Source organism: Apaloderma vittatum, unplaced genomic scaffold (genome assembly GCF_000703405.1).
Source record: "Apaloderma vittatum isolate BGI_N311 unplaced genomic scaffold, ASM70340v1 scaffold9290, whole genome shotgun sequence".
NCBI classification, from domain to species: domain Eukaryota; kingdom Metazoa; phylum Chordata; class Aves; order Trogoniformes; family Trogonidae; genus Apaloderma; species Apaloderma vittatum.
This window is the reverse complement of record NW_009695010.1, coordinates 19,747-36,313: the sequence shown is the minus strand read 5'-3', so window position 1 is coordinate 36,313 and position 16,567 is coordinate 19,747. Positions and strand designations below refer to the sequence as shown.

General features: G+C 37.9%; 1 long non-coding RNA gene across 1 annotated transcript; it reads left to right on the top strand.

The window, feature by feature from the left end:
• Positions 1 to 4,570: 4,570 nt before the first annotated feature.
• Positions 4,571 to 9,502, top strand: LOC104274035. The gene is made up of 3 exons (XR_717819.1): positions 4,571 to 4,704; positions 5,383 to 5,468; positions 9,427 to 9,502. It is a non-coding gene; the product is annotated as an uncharacterized LOC104274035 (long non-coding RNA).
• The last annotated feature ends 7,065 nt before the right edge of the window (positions 9,503 to 16,567 follow it).

Here is a 16,567-nt window from a genome sequence, read left to right as displayed (position 1 = left end):
GGTGTTCTGCATTAATTTGTCATAAAATGTGATCTAATTGTCATCTAAGTCAAGAGTGTTGACAACCAATGTGCCTAAAATAATAACACAGAAACAATTCCAATCCTCATTCAAAATGCTAGTGGAAAAAGTAGCTAGTTGACCCTCCTTGGCAGCAATAACCTCAGACAGGTGCTTCCTGTAGCTGTGGATCAGAGCTGCACATTGTTCGAGAGAGATTTTAACCCATTTTTCCTGGCAGAACTGCTTTAGCTCTGTCATATTCTTTGGATGTCTCATGTGTCTGACTCTCTTCAGGTCATTCCATAGCATCTCTGTTGGGTGGAGGTCTGAGCTCTGACTTGGCTGCTCCCAAAGCTGGATTTTGTTTTTCTGAAGCCGTTCTGTTGTGGACTTGCTCCAGTATTTTGGGTCATTGTCCTGTTGCATCACCCAACGCCTACGGAGTTTCAACTGATGTACAGACATTCTCACATTATCCTGAAGAATTTTTTGATACACTTGGGAATTCCTCTTCCCCTCAAGGACTACAAGCTGGCCACGTCCTGACGCAGCAAAGCAGGCCCAAATCATGATATTTTTTCCACCATACTTTATGGCTGGGATGGTGTTTTCACGATCATATGCAGTGTCCTTTTGACACCAGATGTAGTGCTGTGTGTTCTTTCCAAATAGTTCAGTCTTTGTTTCATCAGTCCACAAAACATTTTGCCAATACCGCTATGCAGTGTCAATGTGCTCTTTTGCAAACTTCAGGCGTGCAGCAATGTCCTTTGTAGTAAGCAGCAGCTTCCTTCGCGGTGTCCTGACACAGACACCCTGCTTGTTCAGTGATTTATGTACATAGACTCATGATCACAGATGTTAGCCAGTTCCAATGATGCTTTCAACTCCTTGGCTGTCACTTGGGTCAGTTTCTTTACCTCATTGGTAAGTCTTCGTTGTGCTCTTGGGATCTTTTTGACTGGGCGCTCACTTGGTAAAGTAGCCACAATCCCAAAGTCACCAAGTGTAGGTCATTTGCCTCACTGTAGACTGGTGAATTTCTAAGGTCTTTGAAATCTCTTTGTAGCCCTTTCCAGCTTTATGTAAATCAGCAATTCTTGACTGTAGATCCTCTGAAAGCTCTTTTTGGTGAGGCATGGCTCACATAAACATACATCTTGTGTGGAAAAAACTCAAAAAGTTTGAGTGTTTTTTATCAGTCAACATAGCTCTAGTCCGCACTCCCAAACTTTTCTTAACAAGGTTCCAGGTTAACCTGACTCCAATTAGCTTTTCTGAGGTCAACTCAAGAGTTCACTTACTTTTTCCAGTAGCATTTTGAATGCCGAATTAATATGTTCAGTGAAGACATGGAGGATCAGAATTGGTTTTGTGTTATTATTTTAGGCGCATTTTATTTGTCAATACTCTTGACTTAAATGATGGTTAGATCACATTTTATGATAAATTAATGCAGAACACCATGAAATTCCCAACGGTTCGCATACTTTTTCTTGGAACTGTGTTTTCTGTGTGCAGAAATAAGGATCCTGACTTTGTAGAGACTTGATTTAACTATAAATTGTTTATTGAATCAGTCCAAATTACTGTTAAACATTTCTCACACAGGAGGGTTTACAGACTAAGCTTTAGTTGATTGTTTGGTTAAGTCAAGCACAGCTGTTTTGATTCCCATACAAGAAAGCATTATTCCGTAACTTCTTTTACCTACTGCTTAACTGTGGCTATAATTGATTTATGTTAATGAAAACATTTTTCATTTGAAGTTTTTAATATTGTGTGTTGTAATTTATCTGAAATACGTTCAGAGATTACACGTGAACTTTTTCTGTCTGGCCTCAGGTTTGTCTGTTATTCCATTCATTAATTTGTTACTTCATTGCTTAAATATACTTTATTTCTCTGAGCTATTTCAGAAATAAGTACAAATTAATGAAATCCGAGCTTCTGGAACTGTTCTTTTCCAGGAGAAAACCAGCGAATTAAGTTGCCTTATGATTTTTCTTTTTGTTAACAAAATTTTGAGTTAAAATATTAAACTTTCAAGTTAATTATCTCCCTCTTCATTTATTAAGATAGGCTTTGCTCATGTGAAGCCCTCACTCCAATCTTGTCTCATTAACATAGAAGTTGCCTACTGGGGATATCGTAGCTGAGGCAGAACCAGAGGAATAGGAAACTCATTATGTGTAATTGTACGAACTGTTGTAGTAAAGTTTATAGTGGCTGTGTAAACTTCCTGTAGGATAAAAATAGGGCAGCATGTAGATATTACAGATAAATACTTCTTGTCTGTAGAGTAGCCTAATCAAAACTGGCTTCCCTCTTTAGAAGGCACATCCCTGGGTTAGAGTTTGCAGGGGGGAAAAAAAAGGAGACACTGTTGGGCACACAAGACCTGGACTTAGCGTTTTGCTTCTAAAGCATCATGGCTACAATAAGCAATTGCATAAGCTGAGGTACTTTATCTACAATGGAGTGGCTAAGGAGATTTTCTGGTTAAGTTTCTTCTGGTGTACTGTTTTAGCTGAAACTTGATTAACATATTGAGGCAAATGGCCTCTATATCTTGGAGCACTGAAACCTAAAAGTAGTATAAATTGTGAGATCTTCCTGCACTGCAGATCTACACAGATTGTAAGGACGGGGTCAGTATTTTGTATCTGTAGTGTTACATAGAGGAGAATAAAAACCAGTTCAACAGGTTGCTGGTTGTTGAGCTGTTCAGGACACACATTGCAAACTGCTTTTGAATGTTTGTTCTTAGAAGACAAGGAGTAAATGAACTGCCGTGAGGGAAATAATGTATTAGTTTCAGTGAGTAACTGTTAGATCTCTTGATGCTGATGTCTAATTTTATGATTGTAACACTTACTTTAAAAACTGCCAGTCATTTTAATCATTTTGGTTTTAAAGGTCAGGCAATGGACATCACATAGTTTGACTTTTTGAGGTCTCGAACAAGACAAATTAAAAGCAAGGTGGCTACCCAAAATAGAGGCACAATTTCCACTACTAAGAGGAAAGCTTCTTGCAGCAAATCTAGGAAGCTTTGAATGTGTCTTGGGATTTTTGAAAACCAGTTCAAGAGAATGGAATGTAACTGAAAGGATTTCTCCTGCTTCTTTGTTTTGTCTGTTGCTGAACAGTGTTTGCATGCTATCAGGGCTTTTTTTTTTCCCCTCCCTTTGTTCTGTCCCCCTACTGATAAGTAGGCTCAGGGTGGGTGGGCAAGAAATTAGGAGGAGACACCTGGGGCAGCTGCTGATTCAAATTGACCATTTCATACCATATGATGATGCCCTTAGCAATAAATGGTCAAGGAAACAAAGAGGAAGAAAGGACATTTTTGGTTATGGTGGTGTCTTCCAAAGCAAGTGTGTGTGTGCTGAGACCCAGCTTTCTAGGAAGTGGCTAGGCACCTGCTCTATGTCAATCCAGTGCTAAGCTAAAGATCAGGAGAGAGGGGTATAAAATTTCTAGGCCCCAGTAAAGTGCTCATATAATATATTGATATTGAAATGCAAACAACTGCTGCAGTTGCACAAGTGGTCTTGATGCACATCTGTTTTACAAAGGCAAAAAATAATTGCTCAAAATGTTTTCCAACTCTTCAATGTACCTTATTGCTTTTGATGATTAATTATTTAATCTTTGAAGTCCTTAGAGCTCAGAACTAGATGGACTTTAAAGCAGTGCCTTTAACAGTGGTGGTGTACAGAGCTGCAGTAAAAGGATATAATTCATTTAACTTGAGACTGTGTAGTAATGTAAAGTCAAGCATCCCAAGTGTCACTGTGGCAGTTCAGGCCAGCATACTTCATATCTGTCTCAACATGCCAGCACAGCTGAGAAGTAATGGTAAGTTTCTTAAATAAACCCAATTCTGAAAGAAAATTCATTGAGCTGCAAAGGACAACTCGTACTGTAGTTTAGAAATCAAGGGTACTGAATGCATTCATTTTTCTGCCATTCTTAGTCATGGATATTTTCATCAGTTGGTTTTGCAAATCTCGGTATAATCATTCCCTAAAAGCTTGCATGCTACTGTTGTCAAGTCTGTGCTGTATGAGGTATTAAAGGATTTGTTGCATTAATATAAGATTACCCTGCATTTATTTTCAAGTTAAGTACAGATGTGCGTCTTAGCAAGTTTTTGATTGGGGAAAAAGGGGCAACTTCTACTGATTTCTGCTGGTGCTTGTATCTGATGCATAGCTGTAAGGAGTATTCCAGATGTAAGCAAAACCTTGTTGTTACCAGTAAGCAAACTTCCTGAAGTTTGGGGATTTTTTGAGGGGAGTAGGGAGGGTGGTGGACATGTCATATGACTTCCTAGCTTAATCTGGCTACCTCAGATGCTTTATGACATCACTTAGAAGTAGACAGCCATAAATAAAATTGCAAAAGATGGAGATTTTTAGAAGTAATACATATCCTAGAGAAACAGCTGTGAAACTTTATTTTACATGTTTATTTCTGTTGTTGGCTTAGAATTATTCCAGAGAAAATCTTCACAGTATATAGAATTTTGAAAATAACTATATTTCCTCATTCCTGTTAGGTCCAAGATGGGCCTCTTGGAACACCGGTGTTTTTATTTGCATCAGATGTGCTGGAATACATCGAAATCTTGGGGTCCATATATCAAGGGTCAAGTCTGTCAACTTGGACCAATGGACACCAGAGCAAATACAGGTAAAATATCGTAAAATATGTTTTCAATTTGTAGGGAATGCCAGAAATCCTTTTGAAAAGTTTTCAGTTTATCGTGATGCCCCAACTTAAATGTCTTGCAAAGTACTTAATGTGTTATATTTCTACTGTAATGGAGTTTAAGTTCTGAAAACTCACTTCAGAAATTGATTTAACTATCTTTTCTGGGTCCTTTTAGATGTATTGCACCTTGCCACGAGGACTCTGAAAGCTACTGCTTTGTTGTATCTGTTGAAAATGTGTTTTAAGCCTTTTCCTTTTCAGTAGGGGTCAGTAAGGTGGCATTTGCAGATCTTGATTCAAAAGAATGTAATCAAATACTGACTTTTCCAGATATGCTCCAGTCTGAAGCCTCTTTCTGCTGCCAGACAAATATTCTTACTCCTGTTCCTCCTGGTCTGAAGAACCATCCTGAGAGATGAAAGCTTATCTTTCACGGGATGAGTTAGTTCACAATGTAAACAGCATCTAGGCTGTCAGCTATTGCCCAGCAGCCCTCCTGTGCCATGGGAGCATCTCCAAGGACATATGGCAGCAGAAAGGTCTCCAGTTTAAAAAAAAAAAGACAGTGTCATTTAAGCACATCAGTAGCATTCTGACTGCTTCAGAATTTAAAGCACTGATGGACGTGAATTAACTGTTTCTATCGCTCTCCCTTAGTGCATGCAGGAAATGGGAAATACTAAAGCAAGACTACTCTATGAAGCGAATCTGCCAGAAAATTTCCGAAGACCTCAAACAGATCAGTATCCTTTTTGCTTTAGCTTTCACATTGAAATGACTTTTCATGCAATTTAGATGTTCTGACTATATGAAGGAACTGCTACATTTGGCAAGTCACCTTATTTATTTCGTTAATATTGTTGTATAAGAAATGACAGTGGAAGTTGAGAATGGCTCAGAAAAGGTTTAAATTACTTCAGTTACAGCAAATCTACTTTATAATGGTATTTGGCAAGCCCCATTTATTTTTACTTTCAGAAGAGGTATCTTCATAAATTCCCTGTATGTAGGAAGTTAGAGTGATACTAGAGAGCTCTTGAATATTCTGTCTTTATCTTGAGGAACTGCCAGCTGAAGTTAGAAGCATTTCAACAGGAAATAATGACCTGAATGGAAAAGTAAAATAAGCCATTGGATCTTAGTCGAGTGAAGTATGGATTTCTTCCTCTAGATTAAGCATTCTGTAATTTTGGGGAGTTCAAGTGTATACATTCTGTACAATGTGTGCACAGGTGACTAGCATGGGAATATCTAAATAAACCAAGGCTTCCTGACAGCCACCACTTACGTTTGTGTGTGATTATCACCATGTATTGGGAAGGGGAGAGTTGAAAGAAAAATCATCTACCGCCAGCAAATAGCTTTTCTCAAAATACCTTTTCTGAATGTACCACGTCATTAGGATAATGTATAATGTCATTAATTTAGGTTTGTATTATCTCCTGATTCAGTGAAGTTACACCCCAGGTAGGATTTGCTTCACCTGATTTTACTGGAGCTCTTTAAGTACAGTAAGATCCTAAGCTTGTTAAGTGAGCTGAATCTTTCCCCAGCTTTCTTAGTCTGATGATGGTGGAGTTTGATAAACATACTTAGCTGTAACTTGATCTGAATTTTCCTCCTTCTGTATCCAAGTGATTTTGATTCTTCTGTTTATTAGATGCTACACTTGATATGCAGTGGGCAGAAGACGTGAGGTTTTGTGGAAGGGTTAGACTCCTAATTATAAAATATACTTGAGCAAAACTTTTTTTTTTTTTTCCCAAATCCCACTACTTTTTAGATTAAACATACATATGCACAACAGAAAAGTAACTGGAACCAGATAGCACTGTATATTCCAGCTGTAGTATTCTGGAACTTTATTTCAGCTGTAAGACTGAAATACTTTGACTAAAACTTAGTCAAATGTGGATCTTGGAGCTGTAGATTTTGTTCTTACTGCAGCTAACTTGAATTCACCGGTGCTTCTGCAGAAGAGGCAATAATGCTTTGCTCTAAGCTTTTCCTGTCAGATCAAACCAAAAGTCTAATTTTTAAACTTGAAAAAGAATTCTTTTTTTGACACTGTATGTCTTGAAATAATTACATAGCTTTTTGACCAGTTGTCCATTTTTAAGTGGTGGGCTTGGTCAACTGAATATATTTCATCACATGTGATTGCTTTATTAAAAATACAGTGCCAGGAGAGCGCATGCCAGCATTTTATGTTTTGTTTCTCAATTTCCCCATAATTTTGGCAGCTACTTACCTACTTGGCATTCATGACAAGCTGTTGTGTTAGGGGCTTTTTTCTGCCTTTCGTCTTTGCATTTGTATCACTACAAAATCAGCATTGTGTCTCATCAGTATTCTGGTTCTGAATATTCATAGAATCATACAATCGTTTAGCTTGGAAAATCCTTCAAGGTCGTTGAGTGCAACTGTTAACCTAGCAATGCCAGGTCCACCACAGTCTCTTGAATGAACTGTGAAAACTTTGCATGTAATGATCACTTTGGTACATGTTCTTCTATATTAGTGCTTAACTTCCTGTGGCACTGTGATATACTTGTTTCTATTTTTTAGGTGGTAGAATGGAGACACAGGAGAAACGTGTATGTAGGATCTGCTCAAAATCTCCTGCTAAAGGTCCCCTGTCACTTCTGCTTTTAAACCACAAGGCTGACCTTTGTGGCCATTTTTTATTCTTCTCTTGTACTTTGCAGGGATGCTCTGGCCTAGAAAGTAACTTTGAGGATTGTCTTGATGGTTTTTTTGTATGTTCGAAAGTTATTTTTTTTCCAAATAGTAGAGTGAATCATTTTTTATCTCTTCATTTTACTCACTTCTTAAAACAGTTCTGGCATTTGTTGGGATTGTTTTAAATTCTTTTGGTAACAGTAGGTTGTTGATCTAAAGAAACTTAAATGTGGTCCAAAAATTCATTCATATTGAAGTCAGATAACTTGAATTAAGTGGGTATTTTTCAAAACACAGAACGTAATACCCCAGTGTAATAGCATCCTGGAAAATTAAACCCTAAGAAATCAAAATACTTATGATTCTGTGTTAATAATTTTCAAATTAAATCTTTCTAATTGTCTGAAATAACAAGTTCCATTTTGGAAAACTGCTAAAAGTAGGGAAATATTTATGCAGGAGAACTGAAGTATCAGATTCCAAAATTGGAGCAACCAAAACTTAGAACACTTGTAAATGTGCCATCTGAAAATGTTAATTTTGGCAAATAAAACTAAGGCTTTATCTGAAGAGAGGATAGATTGTTCTGAGGTATAACAATCAGGTTTTGAATCTTTCTGTTTACTTCTAAATTAGTTATTTAATACAGTTATCCAGTTACAGCTTAAAAGCATGGAGAAAAATTCAGTTCCCTTTCTTGTATGTCCTTCCCCCACTGAGATTATGTAATGCAGTCATTTGTGTTGCAAGTTGAATATAAACTTTCTGAGGGAATCCTGTTTAGTCTTAGCTAAATTTGAAAAGTTGTGGGAGTTGCATATTATACAACTTCCATTCATCATTCCATTTAATAATATACACTGGGTTTTTTGGTGTTTTTTATTTCAAAATGACAGTTCTTTGGTATGTGTAAAGAATAATGCAATCTTAGTACTGAGGTGGTTAGAGTGTAGATATATTTAGAAAAGGGTAGAAAAGGATGGTTTGGGTTTTGCAACTTTTATGAAGCAGTGTCTTCAAGTGACACGTAAAATTTGAAACTAAGTAAGTTTGTCGATGCCATTTGATGCACAGGATGAGGGAAAAGAGCGCTCTGAGCACAGTGTTAACAGGTAGTACGTGGAGCTGAGGTAACTTTCCAGTCAGTGATTGAGGAAAGATTGCTATGGAAGTTTAAGAGGCAATGAACGTGAGCTTCCGCAGTTGCAATTTTGAAGTGGAAAATCACATTGCCAAACAAATCAGTTAAGATTTATTCTACAGACAGCAGACAATCAGCTTTCCTAAAGTTAAGCTATTCACACAGCTTCATCTGAGCTGCTGTATGAAGCTGAGAGAATATGCGAGGAAAAGGGAAGTTGTCCTTTTTGTGTTCAAACTAGTGCCTTGTCAGTTCTAGTCTCCCACATCAATATGCTTGCAGCTATTTCCACCTTTGCTTCCATATTCTTCTGTCACTAGTGGTTTAGTTTCCTTTCCACAGAGGTGTTTGTTGTAGTAGGAGACTTTCATGAAGGCCTTATCTCTGAGAACTGTTTATGATCAGCTTTTGAGGGATGATACAGTCTGTACAAATCAGAGACTGGGTACATACATATCACCGTTTATACAAAGAGAAAGTATTTTTTCACAAATTATGATGATAAGGTATGATTTAATTGTTCACCGTGCACGAGTACCTTTGTCCAAGTATTTGCGGTACTACAGCCCTGTGGTTTTTAAATATCAAGTGAAAATGTCCTAACTGTGGAACACCAAGTTACTTCTAGTATACCTTTCTCTTATTGTTTTGTTAAGAGATTAAACTGATTAATTCCCTGTAGTAAGAAGAAAGCTCTTCTTTGGTCACTGCAACAGCAGTTGTTGTTTGTAGAGCAGTTTGTTCTCTTGTTTTAAAACTACAAAATGAGATGGATCGAGAATCGGATGCAATTCTTTCACTTGAATAACCCATCAGCATTTTAGGTTAATACTGCGATTTATCTGAATGCATCTTTTCCTTAAACTAGCTACTCCCAGAGCTGTGGAATTTTTCATCAGGGATAAGTACGAAAAGAAGAAGTATTATGATAAAAATGCAGTTAATGCCTTCAATGTAAGTAAATGTTTCACCAAGAATTTTGTCAATTTTCTTTTTTGAAGGTTACGTAAAAGAAATGTAGAAAACATTACTTATATTAAAATGTCTTTTGCAGCTGAAAACTCTGGTACAGAGCTAAATGCTTTCTTTTGTATCTCTTGAAAGCTATTCTTAGGTTCTCTAAGTTCGACATACATTGCCTATTGTATATATAACAGCAAGGAGTTATGATCCAATAAATAGCTTGCTTCTGACTATATTGTATTTTTCAGTGATGGGTAGTTCTTCAACTGTGCATTTTGAGTCCTTTCTGAGTATCTTTTTCTGTGTTGCGGGGATAAGGTAGGGTTACTGGCTTTGGCAACTTTGTCTCCCCCCATGCTCTAATACCTTGAAGAGAAATCCTAGACTGTTTGGGGCCCTGCTTCTGAGGGTCGCGCTGCTCTGCTGAATTCAGGACTGGTGCTTGCAGCGAGGTGACTGACACAGCAAAGAGAGGCTGTGCGGCAAAGCAGCTGTTTAATCGTGTAGCTGTAGGTTGGTGAGTGCTTTTCTGGCAAGGCAGTTTGAAGAATGTCAACCTTTACTGAAGTTCACAGCCTCATGCTGATTTTTAGATACATCTGTTTCTGGGGTATACAGTTTAGTTGATGTATATTTATATTGTTAAACACACACTCCTCTATACCTGCCTTAAGTGTGGCCTAACACATTATGTTACTCTTTACTTGTATTCCAAAGTAGAAAATAGGGAGAATTGTTTAAAATTACATTTCTTTAAAAAGTATAAGACTCCCAAGATCTTTCTAATCGAAGAACCTAGGCGTCTTATGTAGTACTCCACTGCTGCTTTAGTATGTCTGAAGGAGTCATCAGATTTTGCTTTATGATAGTGCAGCCTAATATGAATCACTTACCTATCAGAGCTGCAAGGATCTATCCTTCAGACAAGCTGAAGAGATCAGTGTTACTGCTGAATAGGGAACACCATTTTATTTCTTCCTGTTTGTGCTTTTCTAATGTAAATGACATAAACTCTTTAAAATAGGAATCTAATTATGAAATATTTTAGCAGTAGATGACTTATGCGCATGCACCGTCACTGCTTCAAGGGCAGCAAACATCAGGTTTGAGGGAGGCAATCTGAAATCACAGTTATGACAAAATCAGAGAAGTGCAAAATGCTAAATTAGCTGAGCTCGTGTAGCACCTGTAGTTCTAGTTTGTTGCTTCTCTTGAGTTCCCCTCCTTGGCTCTGGCCCCAGCCAGGCTCACAGGTGCCTATAGTGGTATGCCTGGTATTCAGTGGTCGTCTTTCCAGTGGGCCTGGGACTGATGGGGAAGAGGCAGAAAAGGTGAGGCTGGACCTCTGCTGTGCATGTCTGAGATGCTGCTCTTCTGCTCGTGGATACTGTTGACAGGGAAGAGGAGCAGTTACTCTGTACTTCTGTGGGGCGTTTGTGAAGAACAGAGTGAGGAAGGGAGTTCTGCAGAGGCAGGTGTTTCTGTGCCCCCATACAGCAGGAGGTGACTACTTCTAAAGCTTTCCTTTTGGAGTCCTGATGACATCCAAAACACCTTCCCTCTTCCCACCCTGCGAGGAGGTGACTGAGATTCCCCAGGAACTGAGGAGTGGCTGTGGAGGAAGCAGGAGATTCCTGCTTGTCGCCTCCAGCCCTCTGCCAGCTGTTTTGGTAGCATCAGAGCACTTGAAAGTAGGATACCTTCATAAATAATAGTCTTGTGCACTGTTCAGGTGGGGTGTCTGTGCTACATCATGGCAAGCTCTTCTGGAAAATTTCTTTGCCACAGTTAGTTGTGCAGAGAGCACCCTGTTTCTTACTGAAATCAGCAGTGTTGAGCTGATGTGAGGTTTTTAGCACACTTTCTTTTTATTATCACGTTTGAAATAATGATGCTTTCTACTTGGATTAGTACCAATTTAAGTTGGAGATGTATGTGTATATTGTCATTTGGTAAAATTAATTCCTTCTGGGTATGAGCAGGTAAGGCCAAAGTGCAGAAACGATGTTGCTATGCCCTAAGGGTCATTTTCCTTAAACAAGTAATTAAAGGCCATTTAAAGGTGGCTTTTAAAAATTTAAGGGCCTCTCTTGGATTTTGTCCACTGTTAAAAGTTGCTTGTGGTAAAAGCTTCCTGTAGCATAAAAGCAGTTTTGAATAATTTCTCTAAAGCATGCGGAACCATTATTTCACTTAGCTTAATTTTGGCAAGACCATAAGCTTTTCAAGTTTGTCTAGCAATACATTGGTGTTAATGTATTCTGTCCGTTGGATCCTGGGAGCATATGTGAAGGTTCAGTTCTTGGTACTGTGATGCTCAGGATTCATATATCTCATCCTTTCTTACAAAATTTTTATTTATGATTTTTAATTATGTGACATGTTTTGTTTCCTGGCAAGACTGTTGTATTGCTAAATTTGGGTTTAGAGGTACATACTGTAATAAAATTAGCTAGTGTAAAGGTCAGTAATGCCATCAAACATGCAGACTAAAAATAGACAAGTATGAAAAACTTTTTTTCACAGTTCACTGGAAAGCAATGCAGGATAAAGCTATGGGCAAAAAAAAAATCTGCAGTTTTATTGGCTAGTTATAGTTTAAACAGAATAATGTATTTAAGTAGAATATGCATTAGAAAAATGTAGTGCTGACTGAAGACCATTCAGCTTTAAAAAACATCTAAAATCTAGTAAAAGGCATACATCTCAGAATTTTTTTATCTAGGCTCCACCTCAGAGTTTTTTGATCTAGACCCCACCTTGAATACTGCGTCCAGTTCTAGTGTCCTCACCGTAAGTGGGATATGGATCTGTTGGAATGAGTCCAGAGGAGGCTGCAGCGATGATCCAGGCGCTGGAGCACCTCTGCTGTGAGGACAGGCTGAAGGAACTGGGACTGTTCAGCCTGGAGAAGAGAAAACTCCAGGGGGGCCTTATAACTGCCTTCCAATACCTGAAGGGAACCTACCAGAAGGCTAGAGAGGGACTTTTTACAAGAGTGTCCAGCGATAGGACAAGGGGAAATGAATTTAAGTTACAGGAAATTAGATTTAGGTTGGATCTTAGGAAGAAATTCTTCAGTACAAGAGTGACAAGACTCTGGAATAGATTGCCCAGAGAGGTTGTGGATGCCTCCTCCCTGGAGATGTTCAAGACCAGGTAGGGGATGAGGCCTTGAGCAACCTGGGCTAGTTAAGGGCGTCCCTGCCTATGGCAGAGTGGCTGGATTAGATAATCTCTTAGGTCTTTTCCAACCCTAGACATTCTATGATTCTGTCATTCTGTGGTTCTGTGATTCTATCGTTGGGAAGACGTGAAATGCTGGATCTGTATCAGTGCTTAGGACTGTATGAGTGGTACAATTATAAGTGGGTTATCAGTAAATGGTTATTCTCGTTTTCTTGCTTAATGTAGGCTTGTGGCTTGCTTATAGAAAGACTGACAGACTGACACCCTTGAACAATGGTGGGTTTGTGTTTGGGTTTGTTTGTTGGTTCTTTTGGTGGTTTTGTTTTGTTTGGTGTTGGGAAAAATTCTGGTGTAAGTCAGGCCTAATTCTTAACCACAGTCTTAAGCTTTAGCCTTGAGAAAAGTCCTGGAATGTAACAGGAATGGTAGCCCCAGGTAGGAAAACTACTAGGAAATTTGTCAAAGTGATCACACTATGCTTGTCTGTTCTTTTTGCAGAAGTACTTTCACATGTGCTTCAGGTGAAACAAAAAGCAGGAGTTCCAATTCAGAACAAGCAGTGTAGCTGAGAGGGGGAAACCTTAGAAAAAATACCAGCAGAAATAATGTGTTCGTGAACTCAGTGTTTTAAGGAATATGCTCATGTGGATGAGTTTTATGGGTACCTTTCAATTTTTTTTTTATATTTTTATTTTTTTTAGATCTTACTTGGGTCAGAAACCTTTTTCTAATTATTAGTATTTTTTAACAGTTATGTATGCGTTTACTTCTTCATGATGTTGTAAAGCAAGAAGAAAAAGTTTTAGAAAAATGTCAAACAATGCATCTGTAAAATTATTTTATTTCCAGAGTGCTGGAAAATTGACTTTTTTTAAAAAAAAATATCCTTTTTGGTGTTATTAAAGTAGCATTATTTACTTCTAAGTTTTATTCTGATAAATGAAAAGATAATTTTGAATAAATTAGCCTATCTAGAGAGGCAAACTGATCTTTTTGTACCCTGTGGAAGAGTCTTCAAATGCATGTCAGCTCTCTGAAAAACTTTTATAGTTGAAATGATCTGTAAATGCTTAGATAAAGTTGTAGCGTTATGATAATGTAATTAAAACTGCGAAGACAACTGTATAGTATTTATGATATTTAGGAAAATGTATGCTTATTGTTGAAGCATATTCCATTTAAGCAGTGTAGGCTATGATAGTTGGAAGTAGTATTTCTCAAGCCAAAGCGTATTGTAATTCTCTCCCAATGTTAACAAGGGTCACACTGGTATAAAAGATCGATGCTTCCTAGGTGGTTCCCAGTCCTCCAGTGGTGAGGTCTCAGTTTGTTGAGACTTCTATAGACCAACTGCTTAGGAAACCTCATGTCTCTTGATCTGACCATCTGCTCTTCTGTTTTGCTTTGGTATGATGTAATTCTGAAACATTAAGAGCATCATAGTTTTTATGTATGTTAAAATTTAAAAAGAAGAATAATACAAGTAAAAAACCACTTGAACCTGATAGGATGTTTCTGGGGGGGAAAAAAATAATTGAAAAAATTTATTAATTTTGTTCTGTGAATAACACGTGATTTGGCATTTTTACCAGTTCAGGAATGTTTTTTGCTCTTTGAATAATCGACTTGGGAGCAGCAGTAGCTGTTAGCAAGTCAACTTATTTTAAATATCCTCAGCATAATGCTGTTCTCCTAGAATTAATTTTCTGCCAACCCCCCTTCTTGATTCTTAGGCCAAATATATCATAGAATCCAAGTAAAAAAAATTCACATGATGATGAAACAATTAGGGCGGGTTTATAAATGTGGTACATCTAAGATAAAGGAACATGGGCAATTTACTGTGCAGTATGCTGTGCTTTTTGACTTGATTTATCGCTGGAAGCTTGTACAGTGGTTCGAGAGGTTGCATCACCTCTGGAGTCACCTGTAGTTACTATAGGTCAAGTGGTGTGAGGTAATTTTGTGTTAAAACTCTACTCCAGCAGACTTGCACCTGATTATCACTTTCAAGTGTAGGCAAATCCTGTTATATTCATCATAGGGTTTTTTTGCACACAGCAATCCCAGACCTGAAGGATAAAGCCTGCAGAGCGATTTCTGCTCTAACAATCTTAGTCCTGAAGACTGCTGCTTAGTAAGGCTTCTGTTTGCTTTGGGCTCTCATTAAACTCTTTCTGCTCCTTTAGTTTGCTGTCTCCTGGAACACTCTTTTTTTAAGAGCGCAGTTTACAATTACACAGATGCCTTTCCCTGAGAATCTGAACTTGTATGCGTAAATAAATGACTTGAAGGGCTTTTCCACTGCAGAAAGTGGAGCAATTGTGAGCCTGGTTGGAGACACGCATTGGGATGTTTTTATGAAAGTAACGTCTGAACAAAGTGTCTTGACTGACAATCTCTGTAGTGAGTCCCAAATACTTGTCATCGAAGCTGTACAGCTGGTAAGGGGAAGGGACAGTTGTTAATGAGGCTCATGATCTTAGATGCAGTGGCCGAGAGAAATAGCAAACATTGCTTAATTTCGCTTTGAGGGGGTTAGTAAGAATCTCCCAAAACTCCTGATTAGAGGAAGTAAGTTTTGATATAAATGATTAAACAGTTTATCAATAAGCCAAGAGGAAATGTGTGATTTTTAGACCCCAGGTTTGAGAAAGAATAAAATAGCCTATTGAGTAACAGATGCTGGAGTGATTCTTTGAGACACAGGACTGCACTAATGAAAGGGTTTCTGGTACCCAATCAGAAGCATTTAATTTGACTGTATCTACATGCTGTTGAGTTAGAAGTGTACCAAAATTGCATAGAGGTTCAGGAAATCAAGTTTGGAGCAATAATATTTTGTGATGTAAAATAAAACCTGCAAAAAGCCAATCTTTCTTAAACCATTGGGGATTTTAATATCTTATACAATGACCCTTATGCCATACAAATAATGAGAAACAACAGTGATGTCACTGTGTCAAGCATGGATATAAATTAGCTGTGTAGGTATTATTGCAGTCAATCTCTGCAAATTTTAATACAAGTATGTAGGAGAAGAAAGAGCACAGTGTCTCCGAATGCGTATGAAAGTTGCCTTATTCAGGGTAAATGTTGATTCAACTTAAGTGGGTTCCAGATACTTTTAGTCTCAGAAATTATGATCTGGCACAATCTATTCCACTACATGAAGTGGGAATATATTATCACGTCCTGACAATGTTTAGAGAATAGTAAACGAAGTTTCTATATTTAAGAAAGGATGTGAATTATGTATGGAGCGGAAGTTTCATGTAACTCAAGTTCAGTGAAGGCAAAGAACAGTGGGTCTGCATTTCCCATGTTTTCCTAAGACATTGTGTATAATTTAAGAAGTAGGAACTTAGGCAACTGCATAAAATGTGATGTGAATTCAGAGATTGTGATGGCACATTTTCCAGAAGGTTATCTTAAAGAAGATTAAATCCATAATATATTTAACGCAGTAAAATAAGTCATGTAGGCATCTTAAGATGGATAAATTGGGGTATGATAGGGTGTGCAAACAGTATGTTTATACCAGCTAGCATTCTGAAGCATTCAGTCATTGGCTTGCAGAGGGGTTACCAGTTACCCCTTTCAATACTGCAAGAATGATAGTGGTTTTTCAGTGGTCTATGAAGAGTCTGTGAATCAAGTGATATGAAGTATTTTTGAAATACACTAATGAAGATAGGCATCAATAGGAAGTGCCGAAATACCCTCAAGAATTATGATTTGAGGACAGAGATAGTGAAAGCAGGATAAATTATTTTTCAAGATTGTGCTGTTAGAATGGGTTCAGTTGTAGAATCACAGAGAGACCCTGGGAGATCAGGGAAGAGACCCTCTGAGATCATCCAATTT